Below are 13,897 nucleotides of genomic sequence, written 5' to 3'. Positions count from 1 at the left end.
GATTGTTAAGGGAGCACCAAATGTATTTAGAGCATAAGCATTTCCTTAAGGGACTATAGTTTAAGTTTTCTGTATTTGATGTAGGTAGCCATATTAAGTTAGTTCCACTATTTGCAGAGAAGGATGTTGAGAAATACTTCTCTCAATCTGAATGGGTGGCTGCCACTTCAGATTCTCCTAAACAGGTTTGAACTCAGCTTTTGCAGAGTGTCGTGAAAGGTAGGGCTTGGGAAGCCCACTCTGTTCTTGGCATTGAAAAGAGCTTAGATTACGATGAGGTCAAGCAGCGTTCCACCAGTGCTTTAGGAACTGTAGTAAGCTTGACCAACAAACATATGTTCTGTTTGCCAGGGAGAAAAGGAATTTATTTGATGGCTGCTGTTTAGTTCATTAAGTAGGAACAACGCAGTTCTTGTTTGACCTTGCTTGAGGAATTTAAGAGCCGTCTGCCTGATGTTGCATCTGTTTACTTAAGTGAGCAAAAGGCATCAACCCTTTGAACAAGCTGCCATATTGACACAGTTAGTGTTAACCCACACAGTTAGTGTTAGCTGTAAACATGAGCCGAGTACAGGGGTAAAGGTCTATCTTTGAAACCAGTACATCCGGCCTCGCCCTCAGCTGAGAATTTTACATCTGAGAATGCCGCAGCTTTCTGCCGCAAGAAGCTGGTCATCTCATTCTGAATGCTCAGAGCTTAATAAGAGGCAGAAAGCTGTGAACACTGTAGCAAATTCCTCTCTGTCCAGATAGTGATGTCTGAGCTAGAAACATGAGTTGGCTTCCTCCATTTTACTGCTTCAACTTGCTTCGAGCTCTTCAGAATGAAGTTTCACTTGCAAACAATTAAACCAGGAGTCGGTGACGCAAAAATAGAAAGCTAATGTAGTCGAGACCAAGTTAAGGGAACAATGCATTACCCTTGAAAAAGAACTGGGAGCTTTGCAAAACTAGCTGTCAGTCAGCTCTCAAGATCATGTGAATGAAACCCAGATGCGATTTCAGTAACCAAGAGCAACTGAAACGAGATAACAGAATCCTGAGGAAAGCACCCAGTCAAATGGAGAGCAAGCCATCAACAGAACAAAACAAACTAGCAAGATGATACGAGATCAATTTACAGAGAAAATAAATCACCTTCAGCAGGAAGAGGCACAGAATGACAATCTGGAAGTTTCCTATGAATGGGCAAACTAACAATTTAAGTATGAGCTACAGGACGAAGCTGAAGAGGCAAGAGGAAGTGCAATAAAATCTCGGAAACATAATTGCAGACGCTTGCAAAGACTTCACAGAAGTTCAGAATGCAAAGCAAGAGTTACGAAATAAACTTGCGGTTGCTGAAGGTGAAATTAGCAAACAAATAGAGGTGCAGAGCTTGCACAGATACCATGTTACCTAAACAACAACTAGAAGAAATGATGATGTAGCTGGTAAATGCAGAACAAAAGCAAGATACTGCAGATGATTCTCTGAACATCCAAGTGCAGGGTCAAACCATGAGTACTCGAATCAACACTGCCATGCCCAGACTTCAGCAGTTTATGCAGCTGAAGAGTTGCAGGAGAAGAAAGACAAAGGAGGTTAATGGAAGAATCTTAACATCTTTGTGTAACAAGAAAGGAACAGGATATACAAAGTTTGCACAAAGAGAACAAAGCTTTAACAGCTGGACAAAGGCTTCAAGCTCAGACATCTGAACAGGCGTCATGGAACAGATGAGAAAACATCTTCAGGAGCAGGACGAAAGAATAAAATCTATTGAACTATTGGAATCTGGACTTCTTCAGGTCACAGAATAAAAGGAAGAATTGCGATCTAGAATAAAGAAAATAATAGCTTAAGGCAGAAGCTCCAATAACTTCAGGTGCAAAATGCTGAACAGATTTCTTCTGCACCCAGAGTAGAAGAACTTCAGCAGGTCATTAAAGAGAAGAGTGAAGCAGTAAAGTCCGTTGAAGGTCTGTTGGAGTCTCCGGTATTTACAATGGAAATTAAAGAGAAAACTATTCAGGCTCTGTGCAAGGGACAATGTATTAAGAGATGCCCTTTGGAGCTCTTAAGTCAAGTCAAGTCACTTTTATTGTCATTTTGACCATAACTACTGGTACAGTGCATAGTAAAAATGAGACAACGTTTTTCAGGACCATGGTATTACATGACACAGTACAAAAACTAGACTGAACTACATAAAAAAAACACAGAAAAAGCTACACTAGACTACAGACCACACAGGACTGCATAAAGTGCACAAAAACAGTGCAGGCATTACAATAAATAATAAACAGGACAATAGGGCAAGGTGTCAGTCCAGGCTTCTGGGTATTGAGGGGTCTGATAGCCTGGGGGAAGAAATTGTTACATAGTCTGGTCGTGAGGGCCCGAATGCTTCAGTGCCTTTTCCCAGATGGCAGGAGGGAGAAGAGATTGTAGGAGGGGTGTGTGGGGTCCTTCATAAAGTGTAGCTGGCATCTGTTTATGGTCTATATCCTTTGTGGAACATACTGTATGCATTATTGGGGTAGCCTTAGGTTGCCCCAGAGCAACCTTTTTAAGGGTGGGGGTGGCCTGTGTTTCTTCTTTAACCTGTGTTGCAGTTCCATTCCCCTTCCCAATTATCTTCCTTTACCAGCACCTGATGGGGACGGCTTAAAGACACACTCCCACTCTCTGTCCGCCATTCTGCAGCCAGCACTACCACATCTCACAACACCCTTCTTCCCTTCACCTTGACTTTAACGAATAAACATTTTTGGTTTGTAATTCCTGTTGTGGACTGACTCCTTTGTGTCACTTCCTGAGAGCCGAGGTCGTAACACTCGATGACTGGAGACCGAGGGTGATGAAGAGGATGGTTTATGAGATCAGATATCTCGATGATAGGAGACTGAGAGGGATGGGAGGATGGTTTATGAGTCCAGATATCCCGATGATAGGAGACTGAGAGGGATGGGAGGATGGTTTATGAGACCAGATATCTCGATGATAGGAGACTGAGGGTGATGGGAGGATGGTTTATGAGTCCAGATATCCCGATGATAGGAGACTGAGAGGGATGGGAGGATGGTTTATGAGACCAGATATCTCGATGATAGGAGACTGAGGGTGATGGGAGGATGGTTTATGAGACCAGATATCTCGATGATAGGAGACTGAGAGTGATGGGAGGATGGTTTATGAGATCAGATATCCAGATGACAGGTGATTGAGATTGATGGGGAGGGCAATACTACTGGTGTATAACAGAAAGAAGTTTCTGTGGACAAGAACGAGATTCCCAGACAATATGTTACCTCATGGTTGCAGTGTCAGGGACATCTCTGACAAGTCTGCAGAATTCCTTAGTGGGCGGGTAAGTCGTGGTCCACGTCGGTACCAATGAAACAGGTGGGGGGGGCGTGACGAAGTTCAGCAAAGTGAGCTCAGGGAGTTAGGGGTCCAGTTAAAGGACAGGATCTCCAGGGCTCTGATCTTAGGAGTGCTATCCACACCACGTGTTAGTGAGGCCAGTAATAGGAAGATCATACAGTTTAACACATGGCTGAGGAGGTGGTGCTAGAAGGAGGGTTTCAGATATTTGGGTCATTGCGCTTTCTTCCTGTGGAAGTGGGACCATACAGAAGGTGTTGTTTGCACCTGAACTGGAGGGGGATTAATATCCGAGTGGGAAGGTTTGCTAGTGCTGCACAAGAGAAGGGGGTGTGGGAGTGGGGTTTAAACTAGGGTTGCAGGGGATGGGAGCCGGACTGTCAGAACAGACAGTGGAGAGGTTGTGGAGAAGGGTGTTGCTAAGCCTACGTATAAAATCAGGAATCAAAAAATTGAGCATGGTGGGACTAATCTTCTGTGTTGTGTATATTTCAATGTAAGGAGTATTTTAGGAAAGGTATTTGAGCTCAGGGCATGGATCAACACATGGAATTATGCCATTGTAGCCATGAATAAGATTTGTTTGCAGGACGGAACAGCTCAATGTTCTGGAGTTCCGATGTTATAGACGTGATCAAGCAGGAGGGCTGGCAAGAGGCTCTAACTCGGTTTTTAGCTGGTTCAGCACAGCATTGTGGGCCAAATGGCCTGTTCCTGTGCTGTTTTATGTTTAGCTGATGGTGAGATGGAAATTATGTGTATAATGAAATGTCAGACCATGTTTGTGATATTAAGGAACCAGTTTCTCTACCTCCGGTGCGGTTCCATGCAGACTGGTGCCGGGCCCTTGTTGATTGTCAAACCCCTTATGATCTGAATATGTTTGGGATCCTAGCAGTGTACAGAATATGATACTGTTTCCAGCATGGATCTTGCATCCTAGCTCTCACACGCAAGTCAGGGCAGTAGGGTATGGAGAGCAAGCTGCCGCCCATGCAGCAGACCCCCCTCTCCACTCGGCTGATGAACCCAAAGGAATGATAGAGACCGATACTGTTTGGCATCGGTGGCATCGCAAGAGTTGCCAGTCAGCATTGAACTCAACATAGGACTGCCTTTGGGAATCCTGCTCCAGATTATTCCCTCAGGGTTTATTCCCGAAGCCTTCCCCAAGGGTGGGTATGGCCACAAGTTAGCGGAGGTTTGAGATCAGAGTTTTCCTTCCAGATGAGCTGCCAGCCACAGCTGCCGAGCCCCATCTGCCCAAAGCCTCTGGTGTCAGCAACCTGTCTCTGCCCCTTTTCCTAATGATCTGTCAAAAATCATTGTATTCTGACAGAGGACTGGAAAATTGCAAATGTCACTTCACTCTTTAAGAAAGGAGGAAGGCAGCAGACAGGAAATTATAGATCAGTTAACCTGACCTCAGTGGTTGGGAAGATGTTAAAGATGAGGTGATGGAGTACTTGGTGACACAGGACAGGATAGAACAAAGTCAGCATGGTTTCCTTCAGGGAAAACCCTGCCTGACGAACCCGCTGGAATTCTTTGAGGATATTACAAGTAGGGTAGATAAAGGAGATGCAGTGGATGTTGTATATTTGGACTTTCAGAAGGCCTTTGACAAGGTGACACACATGAGCCCATGTTAAGAGCCCATGGCATTACAGGAAAGTTGCTAACATGGTTAGAGTATTGGCTGATTGGTAGGAGGCAGCGAGTGGGAATAAAAGGATACTTTTCTGGTTGGCTGCCAGTGACTAGCGGTGTTCTGCAGGGATCGGTTTTGGGATCACGTCTTTTTATGCTGTGTAAAAAATGATTTAGATGATGGAATAGATGCCTTTTTGCCAAATTTGCCAATGATACAAATTTGGTGGAGGGGCAGGTAGTGTTGAGGAAACAGGTAGGATGCAGAAGGACTCATGCAGATTAGGAGAATGGGCAAGAAAGTGGTAAATGAAATACACTGTTGGAAAATGCATGGTCATGCATGTTGGTAGAAGAAATAAATGTGTAGACTATTTTTTAAATGAGAAGAAAATCCAGGAATCTGAGATGCAAAGGGACTTGGGAGTCTTTGAGCAGAACACCCTGAAGGTTAACTTGCAGGTTGAGTCAGTGGTGAGGAAGGCAAATGCCATGTTAGCTTCATTTCAAGAGATCTAGAATACAAGAGCAGGAATGTGATGCTGAGGCTTTTTAAGGCACTGGTGAGGCCTCACCTTGAGTATTGTGAACAGATTTGTGCCCCTCATCTAAAACAGTTGTGCTGGTATTGGAGAGGGTCCAGAGGAGGTTCACAAGGATGATTTTGGGAATGAGAGGATTATTACATGAGGAACATTTGATAACTCTCTGTCTGTACTCACAGGAATTCAGAAGGGTGACAGGGGATCTCATTGAAACTTTTCGAACGTTAAAAGGACTAGGCTGGTAGATGTGAAAAGGAAGTTTCCCATGGTGGGGGAGTCTAGGACAAGAGGGCATAACCTCAGGATAGTGGGGCATCCATTTTAAACAGAGATGCAGAGAAATTTCTATAGCCAGAGAGTGGTGAGCTTGTGGAATTTATCACCACAGGCAGATGGGGAGGCTAGGTCGATAAAACAGAGATGTGGAGAAATTTCCTTAGCCAGATGCTGGTGAATTTGTGGAATTTGTTAGCACAGGCAGATGGGGAGGCCGGGTCATTGGGTGTATTTAAGGCAGAGCTGGGTAGGTTCCTGATTGGACACGGCATCAAGGGTTTCAGGGAGTGGGGCTGAGGGGGGGGGGGGCGGGAATAGATGAGCCCTGATTGAATTGTGGAGGAGACTTCATGGGCCAGATGGCCTAACACTGTACTGCTGATATGGTCTGAGTGGGAACAGAGGAAAAGTAGAAAATTCAGGGGTCAGATGTGACTCTGTCTCTCTCACACACACATACACACACCCCAAGTCTCTCTCTCTCTCTCTCTCTCTCTCTCTCACACACACACACAGAGCAAGAATCACACACATGCACATGCACATGCACACACACCGAGTCTCTCTCACTACACACACTCATACATCTCCAGTCTCTCTCTCTCTCTCACACACACACCATGATACACATACACATTCACACACACCAACTCTCTCTCTCTCTCACACACACACATGAGTATCTCTCTCACACACACACACTGAGCCTCTCTCTCTCACTCACACACACACACATGAGTATTTCTCTCACTCACACACTGAGTCTCTCTCTCACACACACACGAGTATCTCTCTCTCACTCACGCACTGAGTCTCTCTCTCTCTCTCTCTCTCTCTCACACACACACACACACACACACGAGTATCTCTCTCTCTCACACACTGTCTCTCGCTCTCACACACACACCAAGACTCACATTCACACACACGAGTATCTCACACACACACTGAGTCTCTCTCTCTCTCTCACACACACACTCATGAGTATCTCTCTCACACACACACCAAGACTCACATTCACACACACGAGTATCTCACACACACACTGTCTCACTCTCTCTCACACACACACACACACACTCACGAGTATCTCTCTCTCACACACACACTCACGAGTATCTCTCTCACACACACACAGATGAGTATCTCTCTCTCACACACTGTCTCTCTCTCTCTCCCTCCCACACACACACACGAGTATCTCTCTCTCTCACACACACACGCAAACACGAGTATCTCTCTCTCACACACACACACAAGTATATCTCTGTCACTCACACACTGTCTCTCACTCTCACACACACACCAAGACTCACATTCACACACACGAGTATCTCACACACACACTGAGTCTCACTCTCTCTCTCACACACACACCATGATACACATACACATTCACACACACCAACTCTCTCTCTCTCTCTCTCACTCACGCACTGAGTCTCTCTCTCTCACTCACACACACACACATGAGTATCTCTCTCACACACACACTGAGCCTCTCTCTCTCACTCACACACACACACATGAGTATTTCTCTCACTCACACACTGAGTCTCTCTCTCACACACACACGAGTATCTCTCTCTCACTCACGCACTGAGTCTCTCTCTCACACACACACACATGAGTATCTCCCTCTCTCTCACAGACACACACGAGTATCTCTCTCTCTCACACACACATGCACACACGAGTATCTCTGTTTCACACACACACACACACAAGTATCTCTCTGTCACTCACACACTGAGTCTCTCTCTCTCTCTCACACACACACCAAGACTCACATTCACACACACGAGTATCTCACACACACACTGTCTCACTCTCTCTCACACACACACACACACACACACTCACGAGTATCTCTCTCTCACACACTGTCTCTCTCTCTCTCCCTCCCACACACACACACGAGTATCTCTCTCTCTCACACACACACGCAAACACGAGTATCTCTCTCTCACACACACACACAAGTATCTCTCTGTCACTCACACACTGTCTCTCACTCTCACACACACACCAAGACTCACATTCACACACACGAGTATCTCACACACACACTGAGTCTCTCTCTCTCTCTCTCTCACACACACACTCATGAGTATCCCTCTCTCACACACACACTCACGAGTATCTCTCTCACACACACACACACACACACACACACACGAGTATCTCTCTCTCTCTCACTCACACACATACACACACACTGAGTCTCACTCTCTCTCTGTCACACACTCACACGAGTATCTCTCTCTTACTCACACACTGAGTCTCTCTCTCACTCATACACACACACATGAGCATCTCTCGCTCTCTCACACACACACCAAGACTCACATTCACACACGAGTATCTCTCTCCCTCCCACACACACACACACGAGTATCTCTCTCTCACACACACACACACACACACGCAAACACGAGTATCTCTCTCTCACACACACACACAAGTATATCTCTGTCACTCACACACTGTCTCTCACTCTCACATACACACCAAGACACATTCACACACACACACACACACACACGAGTATCTCTCTCTCACTCACACACTGAGTCTCTCTCTCTCTCTCACACACACCAAGACTCACATTCACACACACGAGTATCTCACACACACACTGAGTCTCACTCTCTCTCTCTCACACACACACTCACGAGTATCTCTCTCTCTCTCTCTCTCTCACACACACACACGAGTATCTCTCTCTCTCTCACTCACACACATACACACACACTGAGTCTCACTCTCTCTCTGTCACACACTCACACGAGTATCTCTCTCTTACACACACACTGAGTCTCTCTCTCACTCATACACACACACATGAGTATCTCTCGCTCTCTCACATACACACCAAGACACATTCACACACGAGTATCTCTCTCTCACACACACACACAGACGAGTATCTCTCTCTCACTCACACACTGAGTCTCTCTCTCTCTCTCACACACACACCAAGACTCACATTCACACACACGAGTATCTCACACACACACACAAGTATATCTCTGTCACTCACACACTGTCTCTCACTCTCACACACACACCAAGACTCACATTCACACACACGAGTATCTCACACACACACTAAGTCTCTCTCTCTCACACACACACACACACTCACGAGTATCTCTCTCTCTCACACACACACACACACACTGAGTCTCACTCTCTCTCTCTCACACACACACTCACGAGTATCTCTCTCTCTCTCTCACACACACACACACACGAGTATCTCTCTCTCTCTCTCACACACACACACATGAGTATATCTCTCACACACACACACACACACACTGAGTCTCACTCTCTCTCTCTCACACACACACTCACGAGTATCTCTCTCTCACACACACACACACGAGTATCTCTCTCTCTCTCTCTCACACACACTGGGTTTCTCTCTCTCACACACACACACACAAGTATCTCTCTCACTCACACACTGTCTCTCTCTCTGTGACACACACACTGAGTCTCTCTCTCTCTCTCTCACACACACACACTGAGTCTCTCTCTCTCTCTCTCACACACACACACACTGAGTCTCTCTCTCTCTCTCTCACACACACTGGGTTTCTCTCTCTCTCACACACACACACAAGTATCTCTCTCACTCACACACTGTCTCTCTCTCTGTGACACACACACTGAGTCTCTCTCTCACACACACACAAGTATCTCTCTCACTCACACACTGAGTCTCTCTCTCACACACACACACACACACGCACGAGTATCTCTCTCTCACAGACACACACGAGTATCTCTCTCTCTCACACACACACACACATGAGTATCTCTCTCTCTCACACACACACACGCACACACGTGTATCTCTCTCTCACACACACACACAAGTATCTCTCTGTCACTCACACACTGTCTCTCTCTCTCACACACACGAGTATTTCTCTCTCACACACACACTGTCTCTCTTTCTCACACACACACATTCACACACAAGTATCTCTCTCTCTCTCACACTGAGTCTCCTCTCTCTCTCTCACACACACACTCTCTCTCTCTCTCTCACACACACACACACTGTCTCTCTCTCACACACACACACTGAGTCTCTTTCTCTCTCTCTCTCACGCACACACAAGTATCTCTCTCACTCACACACTGTCTCTCTCTCTCTCTCACACACACACACACACACATGAGTATCTCTCTCTCTCACACACACACTGAGTCTCTCTCTCACACACACACGAGTATCTCTCTCTCTCACACACACTGAGTTTCTCTCTCTCACACACACACACACAAGTATCTCTCTCACTCACACACTGTCTCTCTCTCACACACACACACACACACACACACACACACACACACACGAGTATCTCTCTCTCACTCACACACTGTCTCTCTCTCTCTCACACACACACACACACACACACACACACGAGTATCTCTCTCTCACTCACACACTGTCTCTCTCTCACACACACATTCACACACGAGTATCTCTCTCACACACACGAGTATCTCTCTCTCTCTCTCACTCACACACACACACCAAGATTCACATTTACACACACGACTATCTCTCTCTCACTCACACACTGAGTCTCTCTCTCTGTCACACACACACTGAGTCTCTCTCTCACACACACACGAGTATCTCTCTCTCACTCACACACTGAGTCTCTCTCTCTGTCACACACACACTGAGTCTCTCTCTCACACACACACGAGTATCTCTCTCTCACTCACACACTGAGTCTCTCTGTCTCTCTCTCACTCACACACACACCGACTCACATTTACACACACGACTATCTCTCTCACTCACACACTGAGTCTCTCTCTCTGTCACACACACACTGAGTCTCTCTCTCACACACACACGACTATCTCTCTCACTCACACACTGAGTCTCTCTCTCTGTGACACACACACTGAGTCTCTCACACACACACGAGTATCTCTCTCACTCACGCACTCTCTCTCTCTCTCACTCACACACACACCGACTCACATTTACACACACGACTATCTCTCTCACTCACACACTGAGTCTCTCTCTCTCACACACACACACTCTCTCTCTCTCACATACACATATGAGTATTTCTCTCTCACTTACACACTGTCTCTCTCTCTCTCTCACACACACACACACTGAGTCTCTCTCTCTTTCTCACACACTGAGTCTCTCTCTCTCTCACACACTGTCTCTCTCTCTCTCTCACACACACACAAGTATCTCTCATTCACACACTGAGTCTCTCTCTCACACACACACACTGAGTCTCTCTCTCTCACACACACTGTCTCTCTCTCTCACACACACACACTGAGTCTCTCTCTCTCTCTCTCTCTCACACACACTCTGAGTCTCTCTCTCTCTCACACACACTGAGTCTCTCTCTCTCTCACACTGTCTCTCTCTCTCTCACACACAAGTATCTCTCTCACTCACACACTGAGTCTCTCTCTCTCACACACACTGAGTCTCTCTCACACACACTGTCTCTCTCTCTCTCACACACACAAGTATCTCTCACACACACACACTGAGTCTCTCTCACACACACACTGAGTCTCTCTCTCTCTCTCACACACACACACTGAGTCTCTCTCACACACACTGAGTCTCTCTCTCTCTCTCACACTGTCTCTCTCTCTCTCACACACACACACGAGTATCTCTCTCTCTCTCTCACACACACACACACACGAGTATCTCTCTCTCACACCACTGAGTCTCTCTCTCTCTCTCACACACACACACGAGTATCTCTCTCTCACTCACAATGTCTCTCACTCTCTCTCACTCACACACTGTCTCTCTCTCACTCACACACACACACACACACACACACACGACTATCTCTCTCTCACTCTCACACACCAAGACTCACATTTACACACACGACTATCTCTCTCTCACTCACACACACACACACACACACACACACGCGCACACACGAGTATCTCTCTCTCACTCACACACACACTGTCTCTCTCTCACTCACACACTCACACACACACACACACACACACACACACACACGAGTATCTCTCTCTCACTCTCACACACCAAGACTCACATTTACACACACGACTATCTCTCTCTCACTCACACACTGAGTCTCTCTCTCTCTCTCACACACACACATACACACGAGTATCTCTCTCTCACTCTCACACACCAAGACTCACATTCACGCACATGAGTATCTCTCTCTCACTGACAGTCTCTCTCTCTCCAGAAGACCACACACACACACCAAGTCTCTTTTACATACGCAGACACACACACACCATCCTCTCTCTCTCTCTCACACACACACAAACACACACATCAGGAGTCTCACACACATCAGACATAGAAAAAGACACACTGTCCATCAGACCCCCCACTCCTCAGCCCCTTACACACACCACACCCCTACAATCCTCACACCTCCCCTCTTCACCCCCACTTCCTTTCACCAAACCCCAACCCTCACAGCCTCTTGTCCTTACTACCTGCCCCCCCCACAGTAGCATCTCCTCTCCCTGCAACACTCCCTCAACCTCACAGAGCCTCAAAGCCCTTCCCCTCTGCTCAGAAATCTGCAGACGCACCATCTCACAGCCCAGCGGCCCTCAAGACGACGGCCAACCCCTTCACCCACCCCGCTCCCCCCTCTGTCCCACCGCAGACTCACCCAGTGGGACAGGCGGGTGTGTTATCTCCTCCGCTGAGGGTCTCTGAACCCCTGGGCCTCTCCTCAAAGTGTCTCGCTGTCTCTGTCTCACTGTTGTGCTGTTCCTAACCCCGTCAGGGTCTGGCTGAGGAGATTTCAGAGCCGGATGTGAGTCTGCGCTCTCTCTGCCTGACCCCACCTCTCCGTGTGTGCGTTTAATTAAATTGTGGAAAAATTGCTGAGGAAATGACAACAGGAAGCAGCGAGAGAGACGCTGAGATTCCCCGCAACGCTCTGTCCGAGTGCCTTTAATCGAGGCACAGTGGGAGAGGTGAGGGGAGTGAAGAGAATGAGGAGGGAGACTCCGAGATTCCCCACACTGTTTTCTCTGTCTGCCTTCAGCCGAGGCACAGAGGGATAGGTGAGGAGGGGAAGTGAGTAGAGAGGCGACAGAATATGGGAGGTCCACGGGAGCAGGCACAGAATTGATGGGAGAAGTTTCCTGCTCCTCGCCTGTTTTCGGGTGGGGTTGGCTGTCTCAGGGGGCAGGTGATGGGAATGTTCCAGGCCACTTCTCATTCCTCTGATCATGTCCGCTCAGAGTCCAGCACGTTAGTCAAATGTGACTTTCCCTCACAGATCAACACCAACTCTGCTCAACACATCACAGAAACCAGCCTCCCCTCCATGGGCTCTGTCTACACTTCTCAGTAAAGCAGGCAGCATCAGAGACCCCACCCTCCCCAGGCGTTCTCTCATCTCCCCTCTCCCAGTGGGCAAAAGCACAAAAGTCTAAAGGCACGTACCACCCGGCTGATGGACAGCTTCTGCCCCCCTGTTATCAGACTAATGAACGGTTCCCTAATACAACAAAATGGATTTGTAACCTCACAGTCTACTTCATAATGGCCTTGCATCACTCTGTCTGCCTGTACTGCACTTTCTCTGTCGCTGTTTCACTTCGCTCCTGAATCAGAATCAGAATCAGGTTTATTAACACTGACAGATGAAGTGAATTTAATGTTTTGTGACAGCGGTACAGTGCAAGACATATGTTACAACGTGAAAAAGATGAATATTGAGGTAGTGTTCATGGGTTCATTGTCAATTCAGAAATCTGATGGCAAAACTGTTCCTGAACCATTGTATCCTCAGGCTTCTGTACCTTCTCCTTGATGGTAGCAATGAGAAGAGGGCACGTCCAGGGTGATGGGCTCCTTAATTGTGGATTCTGCCTTTTTGAGACATCACCAGTCCTCTGTGCTGGGGAGACTAGTGTCCATGATGAGTTTACAAGTTCCTGCAGCTTTCCGATCCCTTACCAAACGGAGACTCAACCAGTTCAAACCAGGAAAGATACTGGCTGATAGAGGAATGGCTGAC

At 47.1% G+C, this 13,897-nt stretch overlaps 1 protein-coding gene across 1 annotated transcript in view; it reads right to left on the bottom strand.

The window, feature by feature from the left end:
* LOC132402556 (uncharacterized) overlaps window positions 1-12,839 on the bottom strand; it is a 35,718-nt gene extending 22,879 nt beyond the window's left edge. Inside the window, exon 1 of the mRNA XM_059985425.1 lies at window positions 12,536-12,839. The gene's annotated coding sequence lies outside the window, so the exon portion shown is untranslated. The remainder of the gene's footprint in view (window positions 1-12,535) is intronic.
* Window positions 12,840-13,897: the final 1,058 nt, after the last annotated feature.

This window comes from Hypanus sabinus, chromosome 12 (genome assembly GCF_030144855.1).
Source record: "Hypanus sabinus isolate sHypSab1 chromosome 12, sHypSab1.hap1, whole genome shotgun sequence".
Lineage (NCBI taxonomy): Eukaryota > Metazoa > Chordata > Chondrichthyes > Myliobatiformes > Dasyatidae > Hypanus > Hypanus sabinus.
The sequence above is the reverse complement of the archived record's forward strand: the minus strand, read 5'-3'. Positions and strand labels throughout refer to the sequence as shown.